We start from the raw sequence: 22,186 nt of genomic DNA, 5'->3' as shown, positions 1-22,186 counted from the left end.
CCTCATTAAATATACAAACACTGATGCCATTTTGGAAAGCAACAGAATACTATACAGAGTATATGCACAGTGCATGCTGTAATTAATGCCAGAAGCCATTTAGTGTTGAAATAATCTGTATACAGGATTCTAAAGGAAGAAACATGTGTATGCGTATTTATCTGATCTGACATATGTTTGAAAATGTATGCAAATGTTATACACGATAGTGCTCTTACAGATTGTATAAATCAAGTGCAGACTTCTTAGTTAATGGAGGGATGAGTTATTAACACACTGTATGGCTTTATTCTAATTACTGAGGAGTGGCTCTACTCTGCTTTGTCCAATTTATACAAATATGGTCCTTCATAGTGCCGCAGTGGTGCAGCGGTTAATGTTGTGGCCTCACAGCAAGAGGTTCTCCCGTTCGATTCTCGGCTGGAGCGCCTTATGTGTGGAGTCTGCATGTCCGTGAATGGGTGTGCCTTCTTTGAAGGTTGGGCATCAGGCTGGCAACTCAGCACAGTAAAAATCAACTGCCAATCATTAGCAGACCGGAGTTCTGCTGTGGCGACCCCAACCGGGATAAGCCAAAAGAGGGTTTCTATCAGATGACCGAAGGCGCAGGTTAGCGAATGCGACTTGGTCGAGCTGTAAATGCCGAAATGGCAAAATATCAAAGCAGCATGTAAGTGAATTCTTTCCTTGGGAAAGAATTTGCTTGGCCGCTTCGGTAGTTTGCCATTTTCGGCACTGTAGTGCAGTCTCGGAGTTGGTATATTTAAGTAGGGGGGGTGTGGGGGTCGAAGCCCCCCACTTAATATCATGTATTAAAATGTTTTGTTTTCTTTTTCTTTTTTGTTGGAACAGCGAAAAAATCGCTGTTCTGACAGTTCGGTTTTGTAGCTTTCGCTTACATGGGGTCGATTAATCACCGTTCGGTAACCTAAGCATTCGGTGATCTAATATAGACCCGCCAAAAGACATACATAAGGTATGGCACAGGTCAATTTTATTGGACTTTTGCTACTATACAGAATATGGTTTGCATCAATTTCAGTAATTTAGCAAGGAAAATCTGGGGGCTTGTGGAAAGCTACAGTAATAAAGTAAAGACAAGATGTTTACATCCTTCATAAAGAACAAAGACAGTTTTCAGCATCTAAACTGGCAGCATTTATTTAAGGCGATGGGAGTAATCCATTTTCTAGATTTTTTATTAAAATTAATAAAAGCATTATAAAAACAAGTCATTACAATACATTTAATAGAAGTATATGTCTCCCCAACAATAACAATAACAAAAGGAAATAAACAGGGTTGTTCCCTTCTACCTCTTACATTTGTTTTGACCAAAAAAACATTAGCAAACTCCATCAGGCAGAATAGAAGTAGTTATGTTTTTAAAGTGGAAATTGAATAAAATGAAAATATATCTATTTGTAAATATATTGATGAAATTGTCCAGTGTTAGGTTAACTGTATTGTATGTAGATCATACATTAAAAATAATCTCTAAATTAAAAGTGAATGACAAGACAAATACAATAATAATAAAATTTTAATGTAAATCATTGTATAATAGATATGTATACTGTGAAAATATAAAATACATAATACTTTAATTAATGAATATCTTACAACATACTTTTAAGTTAACTATGAAAATATTAATGCATATTTAAAATATATAATCTCACAATGGAATATGTCGGTGCTTTTTTACATTTAGTGACTGTCTGAACCTGATCAAAATTATACTTTCACGAAAAGAACTATATGTAACTCAAGCTACATGTATAATGTCAAGTAAAACGCATATTAAAAATTAAATAAAATATTCATAACATTCCTTTAGCTTCCAAATAAAATAAAAGTTGAATGTCATCATCATATTAGATCTTGGAGAATGAAGGAACATGTTTTCTGAAAATACAATTAAATTGTATGCTATGGTCTCCAGTGCAGGAGGTGAATACAACTTATACTGCAAAATGGACAATAATGCATAAAGCCTTATGCAACAATAAAACATTCAACATATCAAATAACATTTGAAACATCACTGACAGCTAGTCAAGTGCTATAGATATTAAATAATTATTAGCAGAAGTATATCTCTCTGCACAGTTATACTCATGCTCCTACAAACTCTGTACATTTAACATTATATTTAATGTTTTACAAAACTGTACACATATACCAAATATAAAATATTATATTCCAAGCTTCTTTATACTGCAATTCATTAAAGGCTCTAATACTAAAATGACGGAACTGTAATTTAACTGTTTAAAATAAACTATAATTATATTAGATGACAATCTTGTTAATAAGCATGGATTAGATTCTGAAACCTAGTAGTTAAAGAGCATTGGGAAGTTTATATCTTTAAAGACACAGAACATTACTGAAATACACATAAAGATCCATCTAGTGCTGGTAAAATACACAAAATATATTCTACTAAGTGGATCAACTGCTTCATTTTTATCTCATCTGTAAAAAAATATACAAACATATAAATCACATTTCCACCCAAAACTGTTGAGTTCTACAGTTAATCCTATGAAAAGCTAACACTATCAATCAAATTTGCAAGTCTTGCATGAAATGGTAGTATACTGTTAGACCTTTGTTCCATATCACATTCAAAGACAATTTACAGTTACCAATTTGCCTAACATGCCCTTGGGATATGGGAGGACAGTGGAACATCCAGAGATAGCCCAAGTCATCAAAGGGAGGATATACTGATTCTGTACAGAAGACATATCAGCTGACAACAGAACTGGAGAGCTTCACGCTATGAAGCAACACTGTTACGCATAACACTACTGGGCCAGCCTCAGATCATGTATTTCACATTCTTATTGGAATTATTTAAATCAAACCATCTACTCAAACTGTTCAGAAATTGGTAAGATTGCAATATTAGGGTCAAGTGAAAAAAAAAATCATTGCTACTTTAAAAAAACTCACATCAACATTTATCCAAATAGTAGTTCATACTCCTTACAAAATTGAGCGATTCTTAAAAAGGAAAATACTCATATTTGGAGATGCAGTACAGAACTCTGGCCTGACTGGCAAAATATTTTTATGATTGTAGTACGGTTAGATAATTTTGGATAGAATTTCAATCATTTACTCAAGCATTGTCAGATACATTTCAATTAACTAAACATTTAATGTTAGTTATACTGTCATGTGCATATCTAACCAAATATATCAGTTGCTATTTTATAGGAATCTTTAAATAGTCGTATACAAACAAATGGGGAATCTGATAAACATTTATTTTTTAACTTCTTGAATACAACCACTACAGTTAACATTGCGAATTTGATTTTTGTAAACATGAGGTCTAAACAGAAAAATAATAATATAAATTTTACCTAAACTATTTTAAGTGTTAGTGAACTATACAAGGGTTAAGATTTTATAATGATTTCGGTACGTTCTGTACAAAATCTTACAAAGATGCATATACTCCCAACTTATAACCCATCTTATCAGCAACAAACTACTTTCTCCAACATAGCTTTTAACCACACCACAGCACAGCAGCAGCTCGCCTTAATTACTTAGAAACTATAAATAAAAATAGAAACAATGGTAACCTAATATCCTCCATGTTCCTGGATCTGCAAAAAAGGCATTTAACACAGTATCCCACCAACTAACAGTCAGTGAACTATATTCCCCAAGATGGACTCATTCACCTCTTACTTGGTTCTGTAGCAATCAGGACCTAACCCCCTTTCTCCCTGTTTCTGTCGATGTAACCCAAGGATCAATTCTAGGCCCAGTACTTTTCAATGCTTTTACAAACACCCTTCACAAAGCCAGCAAACCTGACACCTTATTACAATATGCCAACAATGTCACCATCATCTACTCAGCCTCAACCATTCCACTACTTCAACAAATGACTTAAGACTCCTTCACTTCCATGGAATCATGGCTAAAGACTCATCAGCTAATCCTAAGTGCCAAAGAATCAAAATGAATGCTTTTCACACCCAGATCACTTTCAACAACCCGTACCCCCTTTAATATTACTTCAACAAATGTCACCACCACAGAATCTGTAACAAATCCCAAACTACTAGGAGTCATAATAGACAATAACCTAACATTTCACCTGCATATCACCCAGGCCATCAAGGAAACTTACCAAAAACTGGGCTTCCATTACTGAAACAATCCCAACTTCACAGACTCATCAGGAAAATCCTTATCATCATCCTGTCTTCTTGACTCCCTTCTCTATGCATCACCAATATTAACCAACATTCAAGCCACCCCACTAAATAAATTAGAGGCAGCTTTAACAAAATGTGCAGCTAATGAATCCTAAAATACACACCACTGCTTAAAACTGAAGAAGCTCAACTGACTAGAACTACCTAATCACCTTACATTCACTCAACTTCAAATTCCCCACAAAATACACAAACCACACCCATATTCTTCTCAAGAAAACATTCTCATGTACTACACGACAACATGTTGCCTTAACTCAAGTAATCACAGCCCACTAATAAATTTTAAATCCCATACTACAGCTGGACTATACTCATCCTGTATCACCAGACAGTAGAACTCCCTGCCTATCCCACTTAAATACGACAGCTGAGCATTAGACTTAAGCACATCCTAAAACAGCACTTAATCTCCTTCTGGTTAACACCCTGACTCTCTTTCTCCCTCTCTCTCTCTCAAATCTCTAGACTATCACTAACTCCTGACTCTTCAGCTCTCCTATCTTAGCCTGTAAATGGAAATAAATCATATATATATATATATATATATATATATATATATATATATATATATTTACAACTGTATACTGCTTTGCATCACTCCTATATAAATGAAATCTGCATGTTGCTATATATGTAAATGCAACTTGTTTATTATTGTATAACACTCCTACAGAAATCAAATTGTATTAACCTCTGTCTTGAACGTATTGCACACTGGATGATTCTAAAAACTCATTTCTGCTAAGAAACTGCTTCTTTTTCCTCTGTAAATTCTTTGACATTTTTGTAACTCTAATGGAGCTTTCTCCCCGGCCTCTGCTGAAAATGGGTCTGAGTGCTCAGCCGGACCATCCCAGTAAACAAAAGGCAATAAATAAATTGTGTGGAATAACATGGGCTATGTTGCTATAAATTAATGTAAAAGATAAGACACACCTTGTATATATATTTTCTAAATATTTAGTTTAGGTTACAGTTAAACAGGATTTAGGCATTTAAACTGTGTTTGACAATAACTGAGTAATTTAAGCCTAGTAGTTTATTCAGCATCAAATTAATTCGGTAATATGATAAATGTTAATTTAAATAAAGTTTTAAATAGAAGAATTTGGAGATGCAGTATTAGTAATCTGCAAAAAGATATAAAGCAACAAATGTTCCTGGAACACATACTAAATTAATCTCTTCAAGGAGTCAAAAGTGTGTGTGTGTGTGTGTGTGTGTGTGTGTGTGTGCGCGCATGTGTGCGTGTGCACACATGCGTGGCCATGAATGGTGAATGTCTGACCTGTCTTGTGTAGTGGTAGTGTTACATAAAGTGTTTTCTCTAAGGTAGGGTTAGCATGCATTACTTTGGTGGAGCAAGGGGGAGGGAGTCAAATAATTGTACCTTACTACTCACATTACTGACTAGATTCAAGGTATTTACCTCTGATCTTTAATTCAATAACACAATCATTAATGCATTCAGTGGGAACTTGTGCCCTAATGAAGAACAAACTTAAGATATATGGCATATTTATCTTCTCATCTCAAAACAGTTCTGAATCTTCAGTCTCACAACAGCTATATAATGTCTTTGTCCTTCCGAGTACTCAAAAACAGTGTATGGTATAATTGCTTCTTCCCCTCCAATCTGCAAAAACTATGCCAAGTGTTACCTTTGCAGGTTTTTAAGCAGTTCTGCTTGCATTCAGAAAGAAATCAAGCTTCTGAAATCCATAATTTCAGACAAACTGACTTTATAAGGCAGATGTCGATGTGGTTTAGAAAATGCTAGACTGAAAGAACAAGAAAGACATGCAGTTAAGAAGGGAATGAGAAAAGAGAGATAATGTGTGAAAGCGAAAATCAATCTGGTGATGCTAGATTGTGATGGCAATGTTCTTAGTATGGATAACGAGATAGATATAAAGAAGTTATGGTGGAATAAAAAACAGAACAGAGATTTTCAGTCTGTTTCACATTGAGCCATCCTTAAACTACAGAAAAGTCCTTGAGCCCAGCCAACATAAATGCTTATGTTGTATTCAGCAGAAACTGGCTGACTCCACGCAGACACACACACACACACACACACACACACACACACACACACACACACACACACACACACACACACACACACACACACACACACACACACACCCTGCCCACACAAACTTGTCAAGAAAGTCACAGGCAAACTCCAACCGATGTGTTAGTTGCTTTTAATCAATGCACACTTTCGTTTGGCTCCCAGGCCAAACTTCCTCAGACTGTAAAAAAGTTTCATCTAAAAGCATTCCAATAAAATATAGCATAGCAAAATCACATCTTCAGTGCCACCAGTGGTAGTGTACAGCCCTCACATTAATCAACACAATAATCGTTAGCACCTATCCGCCCTTTACAAGCATCCATTACATACCTAAGAACAAACAGTGGGCGCACACACACACACACACACACACACACACACACACACACACACACACACTTGAATTAATCAATATTTAGTCTACTATATTATTCTCATACAATGGTTTTGAAGTAAAACATGGATATCTGTGACGAAAAAAAGGCTTGTTGCTTTGGAACACTACCTGGTTTTCATGATTTTTGGGAATTAGTGTGACTCATCTTATCAACAAAGTTTTAAGACCACTAGTTTCTCTGTTTTTTATTTTATTACAGATATCCACACAAGTAACTAGGTCTCTTATGACCATCTTGGTCTGAGGAGTACAGTTTATAGCATATACGGTGGGAGCAACTTTTCTGCCAAATGCTTCTATGCTACCATTTTTTACTTAGTTTGAGGCAGTTTGTGATAAACCATGTATGTGCATATTCCAGCCCTTGCTGGAGCTGTTTTGCACAAGTGGATGAGTGGAAAACACTGCCTAGTTTGAGGTCATCAGCAAACTTGGTCTACCATAATTTCCATATAAGGCTGGTGAGCTGATGAGTCTATAATTGCCCAGGACTGGACAGACCACCCTTGTTTAAGGGAATAACAGTGTTTTGTTCTCCAGGCATCAGGAACAAACCCTGTAGACAGGCTGAGGTTGAACAATTTAAGTAGAAGCTCAGACAGTAAATACCTGGTACTAATGAGAATGCATCCCAATAATTTGTCGGGTCCCATGGACATGGATTCTAAGACAGAAGGGGGTAAAACTGGCCTAAATATGTCTGCTAATACATTAACTGTATCCTAGGAGTAAGAATGGATTTTATTATTACAGATGAGCTCAGTGCATTGCTGGATATTGTTTATTAATTTTTGGACAAAAGTGAAGAAAGATCCTTTGGACTCTGTAGTAACCTGAAATTCGTACTGAGGTTTACATGTTCTAATAGTGCTTTCAGATTCCTTTCTGGTATGTTTCAGTGTAGTCTTATGTAGGGAGATGAGTATTTCTTGCAACTTTTCATTATTGTCCTTTTGTTGTACAGTTTGTTTAATACAGGAGCTCCACTGGAGAGGCCTGTTCCTGAATTTACCATTACATTTGGGTTAGATAGGTAGAGACTCTTCTATGCAACTGTTTGGGCACTGGCAGAAGTCACTATTTAAGTCCCACTGCAATTAGCAAATCATCTAAATGAAGAAATAATATACTGTATTTTATGGTATCTGCTATATGGGAGGATTTAGAGGTAAAGATGGATACTAACAAGTATACCCCAAGTGCTTCAAAGTACCTGGTTCAAGACCAATGAAAGCATTACATTAGCGCAGTGTTTCAGTGTCTGTCGCACATTCAGGCCTACTGCACCAGACATAGCCATGAAAAGTGGCAGTGTCTACATTTTCTTAAAAAAAAAAAACACCATCTCCAGATTCGTTAGACAAGATTATTACCTGGATCTCCTCCATGTCCAATTTTCTATTAACAAAAATCCTTATTACAAAGCTAACCATAAGACCTCTTCTGTGTCTCCATCAGCCCATTCTTCCTACCTAAATGGCATGGAGTTTGTATGCATTAAACACACACTTTTTTTCCTAAAAGGTTACCCCTTCATAAACTGCAAGACTTGTATACATCCTGAAACATGTATACCCAGAGATATCTTTGCTTCATCAGTACAAACTCTCTGGGCCCCAACCAAGAGTAATAAAATCCTGAACTTGGATCTTACCAGTATGGGGCAATTTTACTCCACACTTAATTGCTACTTTTTCCCTAGTCAAAATAGGCCACAAGTCAATCACATCCACCATAAGCCTGAAGCACCTTCCAATACCTCAGTATTAAGATATTACATAAAGACATATCTACCCAACTGCAGCAATTATCTGACTACATTCAAAAGCATCATTCCAGCTTGATGATTTCACATCCAACTTCTATGGGCAGATAAATAGCTGAGTAAAGGCACTTGTTCCCCCCCAGAAATAAATCCATCACTAAATTCAAATATAAATATCTATGGTGGTACCCAAACATAAACAGGCTCTATAACAAAAAAAAAAAAACGCATTGCATGCAAAAATAAATCTCTCTCTCTCTCTTAAGATGCCAAAAATATTCTTACTAATCTAATCAAGGAACTCTGGACCCTGATCAAATCAACTAAAACCGGATATAAAGTAAAAATAGCCACCCAGGTGAGGACAACCACAAAGCCTTATTCAATTATATTAAAAATCTCAAATAATGCCCAGCAATATGCAAAGCTAATACTAAATAATATATAATTAAACACAGAGGACGTAACCAATCTACTAGCATACAAATTTAGCTAAGACTCCACTTCCCCACTCTCCAATATTCTCAGATCACACACCCACAAATACACAAAGAACAAGTTCTCAAGACATAAAGTAAGACCAAGTACACTACAAAAGATTATGAGATAACATACCAGGCTATCAAATGGTCAGTGTGAAATATGATTTTTCTGATCCCCTACAGAAGTTAGTCAATATCAGCCTCAAACTGTCTTCCTGCCATATAAATGGAGTAGAGAGGCCCAAGGACGTCTGCACTAAAGGCAAGTATACTGCCTCTTGTGCCTCCGATTACTTCCCCTGGACTGGAAGACAATACCTTTACACACAAGCTGTGCAATGAAAAAGAAAAGAAGTTACATGGTGATTCAAGAAGAGTTCGCTGTCAGCATAGCTTCAAGGATTCCCAGCTACAGGATCAGTTTTGTGAAGGCTGGTTGTGTGATCTGAGAATACTGGAGGGTGGGGGTGGGGGGGGTGAAGTATGAGCTAAATTTGTCTGTTAATTGGTTACATGATACATCCTCTGAGTACAATTATATATTATTAATTACTATTAGCTCTGCATCAAGCATTTCCTTGCACAAAAGTGTGGCTTCAATCCTGGCAGTTATACACCCATAAGCCTTACCCATCTCATCTATAATGTTACAGAAAGGATCAATATGGATTTAATAAATACATCTATAGGTAGCCTACAGATGCTTGACCAAACCCAGTTTGGATTCATCAGGGGCAGGTCCTGTCTACTTAATCTTGTCAACTTCTTACAAAATGTTACTGAAGCAATGAACAAGGGGAAACAAAATGTCATGAACTTGCAAATGCATTGAATACCATCCCGCACTCAGGAATTGCAAATAACTCTCCCTGCTAAATGTCAGTCATTATATAACTCACTGGATAGCAAAATGTCTCAAGAACAACACAGAGATTTAGGGTGGGCAGTTCTGTTTCCTCCAAAAGACCTGTGGCTAGCAGTGTACTCCCTCTTTGTCATTTACTTCTTGGCAGTCAAAGGTAATGCTAATGGTTGTGGTTGACTATGTTTGTAGAGGACTGTTAACTTGCTGCTGTCAAACTCCCCACAGGACATCAACATCCTCCAGGATACCCTGACAGAAACAAATAAAACTACAGGCAAAGAAATGTATAATCATATCCTTTGGCATACATGAATCCCTTTGTAGCTATCACATTGATAAAACAACCTTGAAAACTGACACAATACTCCACTCAGGCATTGTTGACAAACTCAAGAGGTTAGGTACAAACCCTTATAAGACCTGGTGTATAGCCAATTGGCTCACAGACAGGACCCAGGAAGTTCAAACTGGAGAGTCCCCCTCTAGAAAGCAGCCAGTCACAAGCGGCATCCCTCAGGGATCGGTCCTTGGACCACTCCTTTTTGGCATTTACTTCTCTGAAGATAAGGCCAATGTCAGTGGTCTCTAGCTGACTAAATTTGCAGATAACTACAAATTAGGAGCAGGCTTTGAATCCCACATCAACACAAATGTTCTCCAGGAAGGGCTGATACAAACAACTGTTGTCAGAGCCATGGACTAAATCTTAATGACAAAAAATGCATAATAGTATCCTTTGGGAAATCATCCACCCCTATTAACTATCATTTTGACAACACACACCTTAGAGATGACCCAGTAGTCAGTGATTTAGGGACATGGATACAGAGTAATCTAGCCTTTGACCATCACGTGCCTACAGTAGTGAGGAAATCATTCCATGAGGCGCAATGCCATGAGGTCAAAACTACCAACATGAAAAGTTCATCAAAATGTAAATTGAAGTCATGCTGCTAATTGCTAGGAATCTAAACATGAAACTGCACTAATTGCAAGCATTCTTAACCCTGGAAGAAGCTGACATTTATGCAGTCACAGAAACCTGGTTCAAAGCTGCAGAGAGCACCCCAGCCATAACAGGTTACTCATCCTATCATTCATTCAGACCCCAGGCCGTGGGCAGCAAAACAAAAGGAAGTGGGGTTGCAATATATATAAAAGACGTACACACCTCTAGGCTGGTCAAACAGTATGAGGCACAGGAAATACTCCAGGTGCAGTTAACAACTGACAAGACCCTTATTCAAATCATAGCTAGTTACAGGCCTCCAACTCTGACTCAAGATACCCACTCCATCTATTTGGACCTCTTCGAAACCATCAAGATTTAACCCTTTACCCTGATCCTGGGTGACTTTAACTATCCAACCATAGATTGGAAGAAATACTCATGCCAAAACACAAATGCCCAGAGATTCCTTGATTTTGTCAATGCAAATGCCTTGGACCAGTTGGCTGACACCCTCACAAGAGGTGAAAATATCTTGACTTGGTATTAACCAACATCAGTAACCAGTGCAGCATCCCTACAGTGTCATCATCCCTGTTAAGATCGGACCACAAACCAGTCACTTTCGAAGTAACCATTTCCCCTGACCCCCCCCCCCCCCCCAGCTAGGGTCAAACAAAAAAAAATCTCCAAAGCTGATTACAACCTCCTGAGGGAAGGGATAAACAGCTTCACAGCCCCCCCCCCTCCACAGAAACTGGCACATATGTCCAAACTTACGCCAAAGAACTATATTTGCATTTATACAGCTGCTTGGAATCAGAATACCAGACACGGCAAAATCCTCCTCCTCAAGGAAGAGTAAACCTGTCTGGTGGACATATACAATAAATAAACACTAAAATGAAAGGAAAAAAATTGCTGTCCAGGACCAAGAAGGAGCAGGTGTCTAATTGGAAGTAATCTCTCTTTAGACTGAACAAGCAAATAAGAGCACTAGTGAAATTCTCGAAAGCAAACTTAGAGTTCAAAATGGCCACATCTACTAAAGACAATCACAAAGCTTTCTTCACATATGTCTGCAATCTCAAGGGAAGCACCCAGATCTGCTCAGAACTGGTGGTCAAGGACACCCCATACACAACCCTGTAGATATAGCCAACCAGCTGGCAAACAGGTTCAGTAAAAATTTCACTCCTCTGCCCCCCCCCCCATCAGTAAAACAGGACATCCCCTATACCTGCCCCCCATCCCCTTATTCTAGGGAGTAAGTTATCACTACCCTCTAAAAGGCAAAAAAATATAGCCTACATGGAATCCGATAACATCCCAGGCTGCATCCTACACGAACTCAGGCAGGAACTTGCAGCACCATTAGGCACTCTATTCAAACAAAGCATGAGTACCGGCTTCGTCCCAGCTGAGTGGAGGACAGCTACTGTCGTCCCTTTACACAAAGGTGGAGCAAAGACTAATCCAGGAAATTACAGACCCATCAGTCTAACTAGCCTGTTCTGCAAGGCCATGGAGCAGATTATCATGGACCTCATTAATAAGGACATTGGTAACCTCCAGAAACTTGATCCAACACAGTTTGGTTTTCTCAAGGGGAGGTCATACCTGTTAAATATGGTCAACTTCTTTGAGACAGTCACCAAGGCTATAGTCGAGGGGAAAATGGTGCACACTGCCTACCTTGACCTGGCCAAGGCCTTCGATACTAGATAAACTCTCTCAAGTAGGCATTAATCCATATGTTACCAGATGGGTAGCTAGTCAAAATAGGGGAAGATTCCTCAAGTAGTAGATCCGTAACAAGTGGTGTACCCTAGGGATCGGCCTTGGGGCTTCTGCTGTTTTGGATATATTTCTCAGAGGTGCAGGTCTCACCCAAACAAATGACTGGTGCCAGAAACATGGCCTCAAGCTGAATGCCAAAAAATGCATCATCATCCCTTTTGGGGAGAATGACATCCCCTCAAATTATCACACTGATAATAAGGTACTAAGCATGCAATCAGTCCTGAGGGACTTTGGAACCCAGGTTGATAGCAAATTGACTTTTGACCACCATAATACCTCCACTGTATGGAAAGCTTTCTACATGGCCCACCTCATTAGTAAGGGTATCGCATCCAGGGACAAGGTGGTCATAACATCCCTGTATTCTTCCCTTATAAAACTGATTATTGAATACAATGCCCCTTTTGGTATGTACCTCACAAAGCACATGCAGCAGCTGGAGAGACCACAGAGATTCCTCACCCGGAGAATGCAGGGCCTCAAATATCTTCCCTACACAGGTAGGCTAAAAGCCTTGTCCCGCTACTCTGTCTCCTACAGACTCCTCAGAGGTGACCTCTGTATGTCATACAAAGCAATCTCAGACCCCATCCTGATGTGACTGCTGCATATCCGCAAGTCAAGCTCCACTCAAGTAACCCGCACACGAGACCTCGACCCGGTCTGTGACATCAATAGGACTTGTTGGCGGCACAGATGTGTGTCCCACAGACTCCCCCTTTCATGGAATAGACTCTCTCTCCACATAGAGCAGAGTACCTCATTAAATCCTTTTAAGCGTAACTTGGATACCTGGATGGGGAACAGAAAATACACCCCTGGGATTCCACCTATGTCTCTGCTGGACAGTGGCACAGGGTGCTGACTTGTTGGAATATGGGCTAAATTCTTGGCAAGGCTTGTAAGGGCCTCAGGGCCAATAGCCTAGTAACTTCCTATGATCCTACGAACATAGGTATGGCATCTAGGACCAAGGAAGTTACTGTTCCACTGTATTCGGCATATCCAACAACTGGAATGGCCACAAAGGTTCTTAACTAAAAGAATACAAGGCATAAGTAAAATGTCCTATGCAGACTGCCTCAAGGCCCTGTATTCTTTCTCCTCCAGGCTGTTGAGGGGAGATTTATGCCTGGCATACAGGGCATTGTCAGACCCCACACTGATGGACCTCCTGCATATCCACAAAACAAACAGCACCAGAATTACCTTTTCTAAGACTTAAAGCTTGCCTGTGTTATAAACAGGACCTGCTGGAGAGAGAGGTATGTATCCCAAAGACTACCCAGTCTCCAGAACAGCCTCCCCATTCATGTGAAATAGAATTCCTCCTAAACCCAATTCAAGTGTAACTTGGACGATTTGATGGGAACAGGAACTTCATCCCTGGTATGGCACTTATGTCTCTAATGGAGAGAGGCAACCTGTAAATAGTTCATCTTCCTGGGCCCTGCTCATAATTGTTTCATCTCTTAAGCCACTGATTACACTTATCAAGGGCAGCTGAACTTGTCAGAGATTTCAGATGCATGGCTAGGTTTAGAAAGGCCCTTGGGGTCATTAGCCTAGTAAAAACCTATAAACCTATGATGCAATGAGCCTGTAGCTGGGAATCTTATAAGCTACATTGACAATGAACTGTCCTTTAATCACACAATGAACTGTCCTTTAATCACCATGTATCTGCAGTTGTAAAGAAGCCCTCTATCATCACACAGCTTGTATATAAAGGTATTGTCTTCATGTCCAAGAATGTAATTTGTGGTACAATAGGTAGCATACTTGCCTTTAGTGCAGAAGGCTGTGGGTTCTACTCCCATAGCAGGTAGATACCTTACTGACACTGCAGTGCAGTGCAACAGGGTGCTGCACTCCTTAATGTGTTGTCTTTCAAATGAGATGTCTGCTTGAGTTGGTAGTAGTTCAGATGGATGTAAAATAACCAAAAAAGTAGAAGTCCCGTATCTATATACCAAAAGCATTCTTATTTACAAAATGTTTACAAATGTACAAATATACAGATATACAAATCTGTTTATAAATATCTATAATTTCCTTTACAATCATACACAATTTTCATCCCTTTTACACCTCCACTCCTTTTCCATACCCACCATCTGATTGTACCTAATATTGTTGCTAAAATTGATTTACCATTAAATATAATTTCATTTATTCTTTCATTCCAGATAACCCATATAACATAAAATAATTTTAATATATTCCTTACTTCTATCTTACCATATTCATATCTATTTTATCCATCTTTTACATCTTTGAAAAAATCTTCTTTGCATAGTTTCCCCATAACGTTTTTACTTGTTTACATTTCAAAAACACATGTTCTGTAGTTTCTTACTTTTCAGAATGGAAATATATTGTATCACTTTTCTTTTCATATGGTATATTTACGTTTACTGGTAATTTATCTAGTACCAGTCTACACAAAAAATATTGACATTCTACTTTCTGATTACATCATTTGCTTATTTTTATAGCATTAATTTTTTTCATCTGTTATACCATATTTCTCTATCTTTTTCTGTATCAGCAGTTTTTATTTTCTACAAAAATATTTTTATTTCTTCACTTATACACTCTTTTCCTCTTTTTTTACCATATCCCAAAAATGTATCATAGTTATATTTATACAATTTTACTACTAATCTCAACTTCTTCATTTATCACTTTAACACTTTGTACAAATTTAAAGCAGCAGCATATAACACTGGGTTAATTAACCATAAACCTTATTCCTCTTCATTTACATGCAAAACTTCTCTTTTTACCAGGTTTAATTTTAATCAAGAACCTATATAAATAAATTAAAAAAAAAATCTGTAATAATTATTTTTCAAATACTGTTGGCAACATAAATGTACTTCCAAATTATGCTATTTTTTCCATCAGTACTGACCTTGTCAAATAAGACTTTTTTTCAGAATGGTAATTTATATGTTCTCCAGAAAAGACAGGTTTGCTTTATTTCTTCTATTGTTTTTCCCCACTGAATTCTACTTGCATCTTTATTCCCAAATTTTATATCTAGCATATAACTTTCATTCCTTGTAAATTATATACCCCTATCTTTACATCACATTTACTGTTCACTTTATTTAAAGCTATCCATATCACCTCTAGACACTCACTTATACAAATTACCTTTTTTTTTTTTTTGCAATTATTATAATGTCATCAGGTGTTATATACCCAGCCTCCTTCGTTTTGCATTTTACAATTAGTATAAGCATATAATGTTATAATTCTATGTACTTATTTCCTACAGCGGTTAATTTTCCCATTTTTGCTAAACTTACATCTAATATCTTTCTTGTATTTCTACAGAATATGGTTATTCCAGAACACCTGTCATTTCCCAAATTCCAAATTATCTTTCCTCCCCATAGTTTCTGTTTGTAATATTTCTTCACCTGTTAAAAATCTTGTCTTCTCATATAATTACATCTACATCACATATATTACAACACTCCAAAATTCCTATTCATTTTATTATATTCTTATTACTATTCACGTTTAGAGAAAGCACTCTAAAATTTTCATTTCCCTTTTCCTTATATTCGTGGTTTCATAAGTTCATAGTTAATTACTAGGGTAACTTTCTTAATAGGCCATTCTAAGCCTAGCTAATTTCACTCCAAAAGGTGAGAATCAAACATTGCACTTTGTGCCTGAGTCAAACACTTAACCACTACAGCAATCCCCAATTATTAGCTGTATACATTCGTACTTATCCCTTTAAATTGTCCTTTTCTGCCTTTTACTGTTTTAACAATAAAATTCTTTGTTGTTCTTTTTTTCCCTCACAGTTTATGCCTTCATCATCACTTGTTTCAAATCCTTCTTCTATGTCCTCTTTATTATTTTTCCCATCTAATTTTTCTTCTATTTCTACTAAAATTTCTTCTCTTTGTTCGGTTCTTCTCTTTTTTTCTTACTCTTACTGCAATCCATCCAATAAATGTCCAATTTTGTTACATTGATATTTTAATTTAAATTTCCCAACAAATATAACTTTTGCTTTTGTCACACTTATCAAATGCCCTTTTCCACAGGAAAAAAAAAACACATGTTTTGTTGCCCCTAGCATTTATGACACACCTATTCCTCTCTACATTATAATGCTTGGTATACGTATAACTTTTTCTCTTTCTATTCTTAACACAATATTACAATCCCAGCCACCAGTCCATAAACCCCTTTGCCATAAACCTTTGCTCAAAAGAATGGACATGGTAATAAAACCTTATTTCTTTTAAACCAAGACTAAGCACTTTTGTCTGTTTATAACTCACACTTCATCGGTGTTAAATTATCAGCAGGTTACACAGACTGATTCTGTACAACTGTATATTTGTATACTGTAAGGTTTAATGAAACAAGCCAACCAAGCACTATTGTCAAGATTATAACATTTTCTTTATAACACAGATCACTGTCAGATACACTGCACTTCCTCAGCTGATGCAAATTACAAAATGTCCACCAGATAGTCTTTTACAGCCACTTTTATCTAGTTTCAAAACTTTGTCCTTGATGAAACATTCCTTTCCTGTACTGAATAATTCTTTGTCTACAGCCTCATCTCATTCAGAGAAAACCAATTCTCAGCAGGCCAAAATGTTCTTTCAATATAGGATAGTCTAACTTTTTCTGCTGTTAGCCATTTCCCTTTAACAGGTTTATCCACTTGAATATCTGTATGCATTAAACTGTTTATGATATTTCAACAAGCCTCCATTGTTAATGCCATTTCTTACAAAAACATTTATAAGTTTAATGCTTTTGTTTCACACAAGCACATTCTGTAGAGCTAATCATATCTGTTTACTGCATATTTCTTTTCTGTAATTGCAGATGCTGTGTTCTAAAAATATCACACTGTTACTATGATAGAAAGCAGTTTTACCAAACCTCTGTAACTGTGAAGGGAATCGAGTTTGACCAAATTATATCAAATACATGTTATTGCTAAGAGGGAAACCAGTTTTACTTTATATAATGCTATCAATCAGAATCAACGATTTAAAACATAAAAACAGTTTACATATTCCTCCTAAAGGTCACATGAAAACATCAATCAATCAAATACATTGTAACTGGTTTCAAAAATTCTTAAAGTTACTAAGCCCATGTTACATTGTCCCACTAAAAACAAGTGCAACTCATTCATATTTGTAATACTAAAACACTTGGCTATTTTTTAATCAAATCATTTTACACTACATAATAATTAGGTCTTAAAATACTCTTTATAGATAATGTTAATTCAACCCAGGGTATGTAAGTACATTAAGTCTAATTTGCCACTAGACTTCCCATGCTTCAATTAAATCCCCCCCGGGGACCACCCCTGTGATTTTTAATAACCATATCCAGTCCAAAAAACACAAATCAATTATCTGGATTTTTAAAAATATGCTTATATAATGCGCTATTATTGTTTTTGTTTTTAATATCAAGATTGTGCTCATATGTCCGGTCTCTCAACCTACTTTGTATCTTGCCAACATAAAAACCACTACATTGTTTGTACAAAGCAAGATAAATCACACCTGTCAAGTTACAGGTGCAAAGAAAACTTGCCTTAACTATAACTTTATTCACCATAACAGTTTCTCTCTCCAGTATATATTTACACTGGGTACAGAAACCAGATCAAAAAGTAATACGCCTATAAAATCAGAAGACTCCGTGGTTTCCAAGTACTGCTTCAGAGATTTCTCCTTTCTATAGACGATATAAAGTTTAGCGAAATACATTGATGTAAAACTTAAAACATATTTAAATTCATTTTCACTTTTGTGTCAATACTCTTGGTTTTTTGACCAAGTTAAAGGAGGTTGATTATTCAGATAATCTGATTTTAATGTCTGATGTGGTTAACTTCTTTAACATAATCCCACATAATATTGGACTTGATTGGCTCCATGACTTTTTAGATGAGCCCACAGAATTTAGTAACAATGAAATTAATGTTTTGGATACATTTATAGAGACTGTACCAAAAAGCTTTTTTTTTTTTTTTTTTGGATGGGCAGTATTTTCATCAAAAGAAGGCAATGGCTATGGGGGCCCTCATACTGGCAATTATTATTTTGCTTCAATAGGAGAAAAAATTATGTTTAACAACTTTATCCCCCCCCCCCCCCCGGAAACTTTCTAAATGCTTCTTAGATGACATCTTTCTAGTTTGGAATCAATTGATCCATGAGATTGAAGAATTCACTGGGTACCTGAATACAACGACCAGTTTCTTGAGGTTCACCTTTTCATATAGTAACACAAAGATTAATTGTCTTGATCTGGAAATAAGTAAAGATAGTACAAACAAGAGGTTCACATGTAACATATTTAAAAAGCCACCTATTCTAACATTTTACTTCACTATAATAGCTGCCATCCTAAACATCAGAAACATATTTCTTTGCCTATATTCCAATAACAGTACCATTCCAAAGTTTTTTTGTTTGCACCCTTTCTTCTTCTGTTAGCATTCTAATGTCTTCTAACACTATCACTTGAGCATCTCCTGCAGCACACCATTATAAAATACTAATTCTTCTCTTAACATTCTTCATACTGTTCACATTCAAAGCTAATATTTTCAGCTTTATAGAACAGTTATTAGAACAATCTTCTTATCCTTTACCTTTCTTATTTTCTCTTACCATTATATATTTTTTTTATTTTCTTTCCCTAACTCCCTTTCCTATTGAACTTTCCTTGCCTTTTACTATATGCCACTATAACTCTTATTTCAACTGTCTCTCTTTCTTTTTATTTCTGTCTGTCTTTCCCTTTAAAATGAAATACCATTTCTATGTTCTTGTTGTGTTGTGTGTTCTTAAACAGCATTTTTTTCTCTTTTTGTTGTAAAACTAAATGTTCATTTTCTTGTATTTCTACCTCACATTCTAACCATGAATGTCCTGTATTACCACATTTCTTACATTTCACTTCACATTTCTTTGACTGACCACAGAAATAATATTTTTGTTATATTCATTAAATGATCACTTTTTCCACAAAAATAACACGTCTTTAGTTGTCCTTTGTACTTCACAAAACCTCTGTTGCCATGCACAATAATAATACTAGGTATGTCTATCACATTGGCATTTTCCATTTATAAAATGATTCCACATTTCCAACCCCCAGTCCATAATCCTCTTTCATCATAGATTTTAGTAGTGTCCACTTCTTTACATATTTGTCAACAAATATTATCACAGTTTTTTTGCTCCCACTTCAGTTCTAAAGTGAATCAATATTCTTCTTTTTTTTTGTTTGCCAGAAAAAGGCTTGCACAACATATTCTGACCATGGGAAGCCTGCTTTCTTTCTTTCATATGTCCCCAAAAAGTTTTTCATAGCCAGACCAGTTTCAAAAATCAAGCCATAAAAAGTTTCTTTGTTAATTAAAATTAAAGCTCTTACCAATTCAGCTTTTACTCACAGAGGTGCAATAATATTGTCCCATACCTCGTATTTGTCCAGGCCTTTTTCTTTTTTACTACTCATCTGAACATATATTTTTTACTTCCTTCATCTCCTGTCTTCTCCTTAGCTCCTTTTTTCACCATTTGGGCATAAGACATTTTTCTAGAACCTTCCCTTGCTCTTTTTCCTTCTCTTTTTCTCCATCTTCTATTTTTCCATAATGTCACTCCAGGATATACAGTTCCAATTTCTGGCTCACTCTGGTTAACTAGGTCCTCCAGATACTCATCCAGCAACACTCCTAACTGGAGGTTTGAAATAACACATTTTTCTGCCATTTCAAACCATTTTTTTTCTGGAAATTTTATTCTGAATCAATCTCCACCACTGCATTTAGCTCCATCTCTTTCCTGATCTCCTCACCATCAGCAGACAATGTTTTCTCTGCTCCCAAATCACATGAAAACATTTCTGGTAACAATTCTGTCATTTTTTTCATTTTTAACTTCCAACCTACCTTGGCTCTCAGTAGCCATGTTTCTCCCTGTTCCTCCTGGCTGCCTCTGTGCCTGGACAGGAAACAAGAAGTCAGGATGTGTAACACCCAATCTCTTCCCCCTACTGCAAACAGTAGAGGAAGCCCCCTAATGTTCTGGCCAAATTTCCCCTAGTCATAAAAATACCACCTCTGGTCTCCCCTGAAAAGAGGCTACTAGCCTAGAGGGACTTACCATGATCAACAAAGGATGGATAATAAATATATGATCTTTATACTATTCTCAATACTTGTAATGCCCCTTTTGGTATGTACATTTTCAAACACTTGTCAAAAATGCAATGGCTACAATGCTTTCTCACCAAAAAAGTAATCAATTGTCTATAGCGTCAAAGCTATGCAGGCCATCTCAAAGTTTTGTCTCTTTTCCCAGTATCATAAAGGTTACTGAGAGGCAACCTTTTCCTCTTGCATAGCGTTTCATTAGACCATATTATCTCAGACCTATTACATATTTGTAATTCCCATGGTATCATAAACACCTACTCAATATATCTCAATCAGTTTTCAAAACAAAGAGAACATGTTGGAGGGACAGGCATGTATCAGAGAGAATACTGCAGAAATGGAACCTTTTGCTCCACATAAAACAAAGTACTTCTCATGCTCTGTTCAAATGTAATATGTACAAACAGCTGATAAACTGCAAATTCAAACCAGGTTTAGCACCCCTGTTCTCAAAGATGGGGAAAACACACCAAAATATCCTTGTTTGGCCCATTCATGGGTTATTCATATGCAAAATATAAGGGACAGATGCTACCATGGAAATGTAAAGCTAGGCTCCTTAAGATCCTCAGAGATCCACAGCCTAATAAACACCTATGAACTAGGTTGCATATATGACCATTACATACATACTTGGAAGTTAATGGCAATCAATGTGCTACAATACTCTCTGGTAAAGCAGTAATGAGATCTGCATGCACTATTAAAAGTCAAGTGCTGTAAATGGCAGCACAGCACAACTGGAGATTATTATTGAGTGAATCCCTAACTGTAATAAGCTGCGCTTGTCCATGAAAGACTAGTGATCAGCACTCATTTGTGTGATCATTAGTTTGTGAATTGCTGAACTTTTCCTTGTAAGACTGAATTGCTATTGCACCAGGAATTTCACACGCATCTATTATATATATATATATATATATATATATATATATGTATATCTATAGGCTCATGGGTGTTTACAAGGCTAATGACCACAAGGGCCTTTTTAAGCCTAGCCATGCATCCCAAATCTCTGACAAGTTCCAATAACCTAGCCTAGCCATGCATCTCAACTCTCTGACAAGTTCTGTTACTATATATATATATATATATATATATATATATATATATATATATATATATATATATCCCCTTCAGATGGTCGAACTTTTAAAAGCTCGACCTTCATATGGCCGAGACTATATGATCGAACTTTTAAAAGCTCAGCCGGTCTCAATGGTGATTCCATAGAGCACGGAATGTGAGGTTTTCCCTTTACCGGAATGTAGTGCGATCTTGGAGTTGGTATATTTAAATAGCGGTGGGTGTGGGGGGGGGGGGTGATAGCACTATTTATTTATTTAT

Source organism: Protopterus annectens, chromosome 15.part0 (assembly GCF_019279795.1).
Source record: "Protopterus annectens isolate FY-2018-M chromosome 15.part0, PAN1.0, whole genome shotgun sequence".
NCBI classification, from domain to species: domain Eukaryota; kingdom Metazoa; phylum Chordata; order Ceratodontiformes; family Protopteridae; genus Protopterus; species Protopterus annectens.
This window is presented reverse-complemented; position numbering follows the sequence as displayed.